Here is a 12,169-nt window from a genome sequence, read left to right as displayed (position 1 = left end):
GGAACATTCTTTCTAGTCTAAACAGAGATAGCCTTGATACAGTGGGCTATTGAGAATAATTTCTCTTCAGGGAGGTCTGGTGCCCTTCCATCTGAAAGGTGGAATATCCATATAGGCTTTTATATATTGTATTAGTTTGCTCTCACACTGCTAATAAAAAGCATACCTGACACTGGGTAATTTATAAAGGAAAGAGGTTTAATTGACTCACAGTTCAATATGGCTAGGAAGACCTCACAATCATGGCAGAAAGCAATTAAGGAGCAAACTCACATCTTACATGGCAGCAGGCAAGAGGGAGTGTGTGTAGGGAAACCACCCTTCATAAAACCATCAGATCTAATGAGACATTCATTATCATGAGAAGAGTACAGTCACAAAACTGCCTAAATGATTCAATTACCTCCCACCGGTTCCCTCCCACAACATGGAGGGTTATGAGAGCTACAATTCAAGATGAAATCTAGGGGGAGACACAATGCCTAACCACATCATTCCACCCCTGTCCCTTCCCAAATCTCGTGTCCTCACAATTCAAAACATAATATATCCTTCCAACAGTCCCCCAATGTCTTAATTCATTCTAGCATTAACTCAAAAGTCCAAGTCCAAAGTCTCATCTGAGACAAGGCAAGTTCCTTCCACCTATATGCCTGTAAAATCAAAAGCAAGTTAGTTACTTCCTAGATACAATGAGGGCACAGGCATTGGGTAAACACATCCATTCCAAATGGGAGAAATTGGCCAAAACAAAGGGGCTACAAGCCCCATGGATGTCCAAAATCCAGCAGAGCAGTCATTAAACCATAAAGTTCCAAAATGATCACTTCTGACTCCATGCCTCACATCCAGGCTATGCTGATGCACGAGGTGGGTTCCCAAAGCCTTGAGAAGCTCCACTCCTATGGCTTTGCAGGGTCCAGCCTCCTTCCTGGTTGCTTTCATGCATTGGCGTTGAGTGTGGCTTTTGAAGGTACATGGTGCAACCTGTTGGTGGATCTACTATTCTGGGGTCTGGATGATAGTGGTCCTCTTCTCATAGCTCCACTAGGAATTGCCCCAGTGTGGGACTCTGTGTGGTGCTTTTACCCCAGAATTCCCTTCTGCACTGCCCTAGCAGAGATTCTCCATGAGGCCACTGCCACTGTAGCACACCTCTCCCTGGACATTCAGGTGTTTCCATACATCCTCTGAAATCTAGGCAGAGGTTCCCAAACCTCAATTCTTGACTTCTGTACACCCACACACCCAACATTGCGTGTAAGCCATTATGACTTGGGGCTTGTACCCTCTGGAGCTGTGGCCTGAGCTGTATCTTGGCCCCTTTTAGCAATTACTAGAGCTGAAGCAGCTGGGATGCAGGGCACCATGTCCTGAGGCTGCACACAGAAAGGGGACCCTGGACCTGGCCCAAGGAACCATTTTTTCCTCCTAGGGCTCCTGGCCTGTGATAGAAGGGGTTGCCATGAGTGTCTCACACATGGCTTGGAGACACTGTCTTCATTACCGTGGTGACTAACATTTGCTCCTTGTTACTTATGCAAATTTCTGCAGCCAGCTTGAATTTCTCACTGGAAAAAGGATTTTTCTTTTATATTACGTTGTTAGGCTACAAATTTTTCAAACTGTTATGCTCTGCTTCTTCTTGAACATATTGCCACTTAGAAATTTCTTTTACCAGATAATCTCAAACATCTCTCTTGAGTTCAAAGTTCCACATATCTCTAAGGCAGGGGCAAAATGCCACCAGCCTCTTTGCAAAATCATACGAAGAGTCATCTTTGCTCCAATTCCGAAAAATTTCTCATCTCCATCTGAGACTACCTCAGGCTGGACCTTATCGTCCATATTACTATCAGCATTTTGGTCAAAACCATTCAACAAGTCTCTAGGGAAGTTCCAAACTTTTCCACATTGTCCCGTCTTCTGAGCCCTCCAAGTCTCTAGGAAGTTCCAAACTTTCCCACATTGTCTGATCTTCTTCTGAGCCCTCCATGTGATTCCAATCTCTGCTTGTTACACAGTTCCAAAGTTTCTTCCACATTTTTGGGTGTCTTTATAGCAGTGCTCCACTACCCAGTACCAAGTGACTGTATTAGTGTGTTTTCACACTGCTAATAAAGACATATTTGAGACTAGGTAATTTATAAAGGAAAGAGCTTTAACTGACTCACAGTTTCACTTGGTAAGGGTGGCCTTACAATCATGGTGGAAAGCAAATGAGGAGCAAAGTCACATCTTACATGGTGGCAGGCAACAGAGATTGCACATAGGGGATCTCTCCTTTATAAGACCATCAGATGTCATGGGACGTATTCACTATCAGGAGAACAGCTTGAGAGAACCCACCCCCATGATTCAATTACCTCCCACAAGGTCCCTCCCATGACACGTGGGGATTATGGGAGCTAGAATTCAAGATGAGATTTGAGTGGGGACACAAAGCCTAGCTATATCGTATGTCACAAGTGTAAATTAGTGCTCTGACCTGCTCCATGGTCTCCAAAGCAAACGGATTTTTTTCTAGTCAGTGATATAGAATAACTGCATGCTAACCTTCATTAAAAGAAAAGTGAGATTTACAAATTATGTGCTTTTCAGCTGAAATAAATAATTTCAGGAAAGTCATACAGAGAGACTATCCAGTTCCATCTCTCCTCCAGATACGTGTAGTAATCATTTCTTAGTTGCTTCCCCTGTTTCTTTTTCCTTTTTCTAACAGAACTTGAATTTCTCAGTCAAACATATTGGACTGGATTGACTTCACCTCTAGCCTTTTCTATAAAAGGATGTTAATTGACTTAAGCCAATTGTATGTTCCCTCTCCATAGAGATAATATTTTTGGCCCAGAGATGAACATACAAAAAAATTAAGCTATTTATATTTGAAGAAACATTTGCTGCAGATTTTTGACGAAGAAATTTTCTCTCACTTCGATGGAAGATATATAAAAAGATGTTCTTTCTCACACACTAAATATTAACAAAGAAGCTTAATAAACCCAGGAGCTACAGTCAGCCATATTTAGACTTAGAACAAGTCAGTTTTAGAGTGAAGCTAACATCATGAAAGAAAATTGGAGAGTTAGAAATAAAAATAATATTTTTTTTATCATTGACCTGTTATTTTAATCTTTATCTAAAGCATAGGTTACTTCTAAAATTTGTGTTTGCCAATAATGTGTCTTCATTTAAGCCAGTGTGACCTTTGTTGCTATTGTTACTTCTGACACAAAGCAAGTTAACCAAAACTGTATTCTAACATGAATGTACAAAACAACTTAAAGCAGAAACACAGTAACTACACAGTCACCTTGACTGAGATTTACTTTAATGTTATAAACTCAACTTTTCACAAGTGTTTTTATTTTAAGGATTAACACGAAGATCCCATATAAAACTGCTGTACAAATATCTCCTAAATAAATTGCCTACTATATTGCACTTCTGAGGAAAGGATAGTAAAAAAATCCTACATTAACAAAAGCAGGAGAGATATATTATTTCTGAATAGTAGGGGAAACAAAAATCTGTGCTCCTGAAGAAAGAATAGGGCATACTCTTAAGTACAGGATCTTATGCCAATACGAGGCATAGGAAAAGAAACCTGGCCCCATACAAAATGCATCAGATATCACATGGTTTGAGTGCCACAAAGAAATAGCAGTAATGCTGAAAGACTGATTCCCAAATTCCAGTTGCATTGGTTATAGCAAAGATTGCTTCTAGACCACGAGAACCCAGAGAAACCTCTTGTCCCTATGACAAGACTAGACTAAAAAGCAACAGAAGTCTTGCTGTTAACCTCCAATGTTGAGGGTGGGGTGGGAAATGTGCTTGTATAATTGAGAGACCTCTTTGGGGCAGAGAATGAAAGCACAAACACAGAGAAAACCCAACCAGAAGTGAAGGCCCCATTCAAAACAAGGTAAAAGCAGTACAGTGCTATTTGATGCCTGTGGTTCACTGAAGGCAAAGATAGCAAGAAAAATATCAAAATGAACTCAGTTCAAACTGAAAATATGCTTAGTCTATGAGCCCTCAGATTGTTTATTACTTATTTGCAACATCTACAAAAGTAGGCAAAGGTTCCTGCTCCCTGTCTTCCTTGTCCCACAAGGTGTTAATGAAACAAAGGAGTACCGATGACTACAAAACAGATGATGCGGTGCAGCTTGTGCCATGCTGCACCTGATTACTTTTATACCTGCAGCTCTGTGCTAAAGAGGAGAAGACAGAAAGCCTCTAATGCCTTATTGAAACCTAAGAGGTGCTGAGAGATTGTCTCATGACAGCATTCTAGGAAGGTAAGTAGGAGAGTGAGAAGTGGCCCTGCAGCAGTTTCTCACAAGCCTCCTCTGTTCACATGTGCATAACATAATGCATTCTGCAAAGACAGGCATTGTCTATGTGGCCTATGTGAATAAGTACAAGGTAATCAGGATATCAGCATAGAACTGTTCTTGTACACATACCATCCTAACAACCTAACAACTTAAAAGAAGAAAAGAAATATCCATCTCTGGGCATAAATTATATTTACCTGATCCTTTACTGTTTCTAGATAAATGTCTAGAATTAAATTAAAACTTATTCAGACAGACAATAATGTAGAAAAATGGTTAATGAAGTATGAACAAAATATTCCAGAAATATGGGATTATGTAAAGAGACCAAATCTACAATTCTTTGGCATCCATGAAAGAAAGGAAAAAAAGCAAGCAACTTTGAAAACATATTTTCATGAAAATGTTTCTAATCTTGCTATAGAGGCCAAATTTCAAATTCCGAAAATGCAGAGAACCCCTGCAAGATATTACATGAGATATCCATCCCCAAGACACATAGTCATCAGATTCTCCAAGATCAAAATGAAAGAAAAAAATCTTAAAGGCAGATAGAGCAGTTCACTTATAAAGGGAAGCCCATCTGGCTAACAGTGAAATTTTCAGCAGAAATCTAAAAGCCAAAAGAGACAACTCATTCTTTTCTTTAAGAATGCTTAATATCATTACCTCACATCTGTAATCCCAGCACTTTAGGAAGCTGAGGCAGATAGATCACGAGGTCAAGAGATTGAGACCCTCCTGGCTAGCATGGCAAAACCCTGTCTCTACTAAATACACAAAAATTAGCTGGGCGTGGTGGTGTATGCCTGTAGTCCCAGCTACTTTGGGAGGCTGAAGCAGGAGAATCACTTGAACCCAGGAGGCAGAGGTTACAGTGAGGCAAGATCATGCCACTGTACTCCAGTCTGGTACCAGAGTGAGACAAAAAGAAAGAAAGAAGGAAAGAAGGAAGGAAGGAAGGAAGGAAGGAAGGAAGGAAGGAAGGAAGGAAGGAAGGAAGGAAGATATGGCAATTGACATTATCCTGTCTATAGAGCAGAGAAAAGTTAAATAAATGAACAGACCCTAAAGACCTATGGGACACCATCAAGCATAGCAAAGTACAGATAATGTCAGTCCTAGAGGGAGAGAATAGAGAAAATTTGGCAGAAAGAATAATTAAAGAAATAAAATCCAAATACTTCCCACATTAATGACAGAAATAAATTGACCCATCTAAGCTCAACAAACTTTAAACAGGGTAAACTTATAGAGATCACACTGAGGATTTTGAAAGCATCCAGAAGAAACAATTTATCATATTACATACAAGGGATCTTTATTAAGATTAGTATGAACTTCCTTCAGAAACCGTGGATGTGAGAAGACAGTGGATGATATAGTTAAAGTACTAAAAGAACAACAACAACAAAAAAACTTGGATTGGAGTTTCAAGATGGGTAAGAAGCAGCTAGCGTATGCCACCCTCATGGATAGAAAATAATGTGGCAAGCAAATACTATTTAAGTGGATTGTCTAAGTGATCACATCAGGATTCACCAAGGAAATGAGGGGACCCGCTGAGAACAGAGAGGAGTGAAGACAGGCAGTCATTCAAGCAGGACTGGCATGGAAATGGGAAAAGCTCCCTAACATGAGGAAAATCAGCTTAGGTTTCCAGTGCAGCAACCTCGCAACAGCCAGAATTCTGTGGTAAAGCACAGCTCTGCATTCATTTGGGGCAAAATTCCCAGAGGTAACAGACAATGCTTAACAACTTTGTGCACTTCACCAGGAGCTCCTCTCAGTCACTCTCAAATGGGATATTGCCTTTACTCACTACTGGAATATTTGTTGGCAAGCCAGGGGCTCCAGTTCTGTTCAGCTGTGTCCTACCACCCCCATAGGACAGGAAGCTCAGGGCACTGGACACCCCACTATCCAACTATTTACCTAAACAACCAAAGCACCTCACAGTAAACAAAGATTAGGTCCATACCCATCTGCTTGTATGGGAACTTGTTCTTAGTTGTCAATGCTGTCTACTAGCCTGTAGATTGAACCTTGCAGCCAAAAACAAAACCTGCTGACAGAAATGCATAGGACTATAGAAACAAAAGAAAAATATTCTTTTTTTATTGCATTTTAGGTTTGGGGGTACATGTGAAGAACATGCAAGGTTGTTGCATAGGTACACACGTAGCAGCGTAATTTGCTGCCTTCCTCCCCCTCACCTATATATGGCATTTCTCCCCATGCCATCCTCTGCCAACTCCCCACCCCCCACTGTCCCTCCCCTATTTCCCTCCAAAAGATCCCAGTGTGTAGTGCTCCCCTCCCTGTGTCCATGTGTTCTCATTGTTCAACACCTGCCTATGAGTAAGAACATGTGGTGTTTGATTTTCTGCTCCTGTGTTAGCTTGCTGAGAATGATGGCTTCCAGGTTCATCCATGTCCCTACAAAGGACACAGACTCATCGTTTTTGATGGCTGTGTAATATTCCATGGTGTATATGTGCCACATTTTCCCTGTCCAGTCTATCATTGATGGGCCTTTGGGTTGGTTCTGGGTCTTTGCTATTGTAAACTGTGTTGCAGTGAACATCCGTGTGCATGTGTCCTTATAGTAAATCGATTTATAATCCTTTGGATATATACCCAGTAATGGGATTGCTGGGTCAAATGGAATTTCTATTTCTAGGTCCTTGAGGAATCGCCACACTGTCTTCCACAATGGTTGAACTAATTTACACTCCCACCAACAGTGTAAAATTGTTCCTATTTCTCCACATCCTCTCCCGCATCTGTTGTCTCCAGATTTTTTAATGATCACCATTCTAACTGGCATGAGATGGTATCTCAATGTAGCTTTGATTTGCATTTCTCTAATGACCAATCATAATGAGCATTTTTTCATATGTTTGTTGGCCTCCTGTATGTCTTCTTTTGTAAAGTGTCTGTTCATATCCTTTGCCCACTTTTGAATGGGCTTGTTTTTTTCTTGTAAATCACCAAGAACAGAGGCCTCGGAGGCAACACAATTTATCTACAACCATCTGATATTTGTCAAACCTGATGAAAAAAAGCAATGGGGAAAGGATTCCCTGTTTAATAAATGGTGTTGGGAAAACTGGCTAGCCATGTGCAAAAAGCAGAAACTGGACCCCTTCCTGACACCTTACACTAAAATTAACTCCAGATGGAATAAAGACTTAAACATAAGACCTAACATTGTAAAAACCCTAGAAGAGGCCGGGTGCAGTGGCTCAAGCCTGTAATCCCAGCACTTTGGGAGGCCGAGGCTGGTGGATCATGAGGTCAAGAGATCAAGACCATCCTGGTCAACGTGGTGAAACCCCGTCTCTACTAAAAATACAAAAATTAGCTGGGCATGGTGGCGTGCGCCTGTAGTCCCAGCTACTCAGGAGGCTGAGGCAGGAGAAATGCCTGAACCCAGGAGGCGGAGGTTGCGGTGAGCTGAGATCGCGCCATTGCACTCCAGCCTGGGTAACAACAGCAAAACTCCATCTCAAAAAAAAAAAAAAAAAAAAAAAAAACCCTAGAAGAAAATCTAGGCTAAACCAAAACCATTCAGGACATAGGTGTAGGCAAGGACTTCATGACCAAAACACGAAAAGTATTGGCAACAAAAGCCAAAATAGACAAATGGGACCTAATCAAACTCCACAGCTTCTGCACAGCAAAAGAAACAGTCATTAAAGTGAATTGGCAACCAACAGAATGGAAAAAATTTTTGCAGTTTACCCATCTGACAAAGGGCTGATATCCAGAATTTACAAAGAAAAATATTCTAACCAACAACTCCCTCCATATGAGAATCAGCATAAGAATTCTGCCACCATGAAAAATCTGAAATGTTGTGACACCAGCAAAGGTTCACTCCAGCTCTCTTGAGGTGGTCTCTAACCAAAATGGAGGAACATAGATTACATACGGCAAATTCAAAGTATAGATGGCAGGGACATGCAGTAAGATCCAAAGCAAGGTTGAAAATTAGGACTACGAAATCTGTAAAGCTACAAAGTTGTCAGCTGGTTGTTTTGTAGTTCCCATTGTGTAGTTTAAAAAGTCTATGGGTATGTACTTAGGTGTAGTTAAATGGTAGTAGCTTTAAAAAGTCTGTGGGTATGTACTTAGGTGTCGTTGAATGGTAGCAGGTATTGTTCTTGTGTTTTCATGTTTAGAACACTCTTAAGAATTGCTTGGAAGACAAGACCAATGGCAATAAATTTCCTTAGTGATTGTCTGTCTGAAAAAAAAAATGTTATTTTTCTTTGGGTTATGATACTTAGTTTGCTGTGGTAAAAAATTCTTGGTTATATTTTCTCTTCTTTGAGAATTCTGAAAATAGGCCTGCAGTCTCTTCTGGTATGTACAGTTTCTGCTGAGAAGTTCTCTGTTAGCCTAATGAACTTCTCTTTGTACACGATCTAACCCTTTACTCTAGCTGCCTTTAAGATTTTTTTTTTTTAGTTTGACCTTGAATAGTCTGGAAATAAAGGAAGGAAACAGTCTGAAAATAAATCCAAAAAATAAAGAAAGAGGTAAACATCTTACAAAGAATCAACCAGAGCTACTGGACCTGAAAAACACACTAAAATTTCCAACTACAAATGAAAGCATTATCAATACACTAGTTAAAGCAGAAGAAAGAATTTCCAAACTTAAAGCTTGGTTTTTTTTTAACTAACCTAGTTAGACAAAAATAAATAAAAATAAATTTTAAAAATGAACAAAGCCTCCAGGAAATCTGAGATTATGTAAAGTGACCACCCTATGAATTATCGGCATTCCTGCTAAAGAAGAAAAAGAAATTAAATAACCTGGAAAACATATTTGAGAGAATAATTCAAGAAAATTTTACTAATCTTGCTACAGAGGAAGATAACCAAATACAAGAAATCCAGAAAACACATGCTAGATACTACACAAAATAAATATCACCAACACACATAGTCATCAGACTATTCAAGGTCAACCTAAGGAAAAAAATCTTAAAGGCAACAACAGCAAAGGGTTAGATCATGTACAAAGAGAAGTAAATTAGGCCAAAAGAGGACTTCTCAGAAGAAACTGTATGTGCCAGAAGAGACTGTGGGCCTATTTTCAGCATTCTCAAAGAAAAGAAAATACAACCAAGAATGTTATACCATGCCAAACTAAGCTTCATAAGCAAAAGAGAAATAACATCTTTTTCAGACAGGCAATCACTAAGGGAATTCATTACCATTAGGCTTGTCTTACAAGCAATTCTTAAGAGTGTTCTAAACATGAAAATGTAAGAATACCTTCTACCATACAACCACACCTATGTACATACCCACAGACTCTTTAAAGCAACTACACAATAGGAACTGCAAAACCACCAGCTGACAACTTTGCAATAGGAGCAAAGTGTCACATATCAACACCAAGCTTGAATGTAAATGGTCTTAATCCCTTCTTCAAAGGCAAATTGTCAAGTTGAATTTATAAAAAATCAAGAATTATTCACCAGCTGTCTTCAAGAGACCCATTTCCCACATAATGACACCAACAGAATCAAGGCAAGGGTTTAAAACAGATCTATCATGCAAATGGAAAACAAAAAGTAACATGAGTTACTATTCTTATATCAGACAAAATGGACTTTAAACCAACAAAATTAACAAAGGACAAAGAAGGGCAGTACATAATGATAAAGGGTTAAATCCAACAGAATGACTTAATTATCATAAATACATATGCACCCAACATTAGAAGAACTAGATTCATAAAATAAGTACTTTTACACCTACAACAAGACTCACAGAGCCACACAATAAGAGTAGGTACTTCAACACCCCACTGACAGCATTAGAGAGATCATCAAGGCAGAAAACTAAAAAATAAATTCTAGACTTAAATTTGACACTTGACCAACTGAACTTAATAGACATTCACAAATTACTTCACCCTTCAGCTACAGAATGTACATTCTTCTGATCTGCACATGGAATATTCTCTAAAATATACCATATACTTGGCTATAAAGCAAGTTTTGATAGGTTAAAAAATTAAAAAAAAAACATACTTGTGAACCACAGTGGGATAAAAATACAAATCAACACACACACAAATATCTCTCAAAACCACAAACTTACAGATAAATTAAATGACTGTCTCCTGGATCGCTTTAACAATAAAATTAAATAATAAATTTTAAAATTCTTTGGAATAAATAAAACCAGAGACACAACATACCAAAATATCTGGGACCCAGCAAAAGAAGTGTTCAGGGGAAAGTTTATGATGCAGAATGCCTATATCAAGAAGGTAGAAAGATCTCAAATTAACTATCTAACATCAGATATAGAGGAATTAGAAAAACAAGAACAAACTAATCCCAAAGCTAGCAGAAGAATGAAATAACAAAACCCAGAGGAGAATTGAATACAACTGAGACCCCAAAATCCACACAAAAATCAATGGAACAAAAAATGGGTTACTTGCAAGAATAAATATGATCAACAGATCACTAGTTAGACTAACAAAGAAAAAATTGAAAAGATACAAATAAGCACAAGCAGAAATGGCAAGAGTGAAATTACAACTGATCCCACAGAAATATAAAAATCCTCAGAGACTACAATGAGTACCTCTATGTAAACAAACCAGACTATCTAGAGAACATTGATAAACTTTTGAAAATGTACAACCTCCCAACACTGAGTAAGAAAGAAATTGAAACCATAAAAAGATCAGTATAAAGTTCCAAGATTGAAACAGTAATAAAAATCCTACCAACCAAAAAGAGGCCTGGACCAGATGAATTTACAGCTCAATTCTGCCTGACATAAAAAGAACATCCATTACCAATCCTATTGAAACCATTACACATAAAAAAAAATGGAGATGAATGAAATCCTCTATTACTCATTCTATGAACCCTAGTATGACTCTGATACCAAAATCTGGCAAAGACACAACAACAAAAAAGAAAACTACAGGCTAATATCCCTGATAAACATAGGTCTAAAAATAATCAGCAAAGTACTAGCAAACCCAATCTAGCAGCACAGGACAAAGTCAATTTACCACAACCAAGTAGGCTTTATTGCTGTGGTGGACAGGGTGGTTCAGTATACACAAATCAATAAATGTGATTCATCTCATCAACAGAATTAAAATAAAAAAACCATATGATTATTTCAAAAGATGCAGAAAACCCTTCTGATAGAATCAAACAACCTCTCATGAAAAAAACTTTCAGTAGGCTAGGCATCAAAAGAACACACCTCAACCTAATAAGAGCCATCTATGACAAACCCACAGGCAACATCATAACGAACAGGTAAAAGCTGGAAGCATTTCACATAAGAACTGGAAAAATAGAAACTATACCCACTATCACCACTTCTATTCAATATGGTACTGGAAGTCCTAGCCAAAGCAATCAGTCAAGAAATAGAAATAAAACATACCCAAATGAGAAAGGAAGAAGGCAAATAATCTCTCTTCATTTATTACATAAATCTACACCTAGAAAACTCTAAAGATGTCATGAAAAGGCTAGTTAAGCTAATAAACAACTTCGGTAAAGTTTCAGAACACAAAATCAACGTACATGAAGCAGTACCATTTCTATACACTAATAATGTTCAAGCCAAGAGCCAAATAAAAAACAGAATCCAATTTACACAGCAATGAAAATAGTAAAATACCTAGGAATACATCTAACCAAGGATGTGAAAGATGTCTATAAGGAGAACTACAAAACACTGCTGAAAAAATCAGAGCTAGTACAATCAAGTGGAAAATCATTCCATACTCAGGGTCAGAAAGAATCAATATCAATAAAA

This window comes from Saimiri boliviensis, chromosome X, assembly GCF_048565385.1.
Source record: "Saimiri boliviensis isolate mSaiBol1 chromosome X, mSaiBol1.pri, whole genome shotgun sequence".
Taxonomy (NCBI): domain Eukaryota; kingdom Metazoa; phylum Chordata; class Mammalia; order Primates; family Cebidae; genus Saimiri; species Saimiri boliviensis.
The sequence above is the reverse complement of the archived record's forward strand: the minus strand, read 5'-3'. Positions refer to the sequence as shown.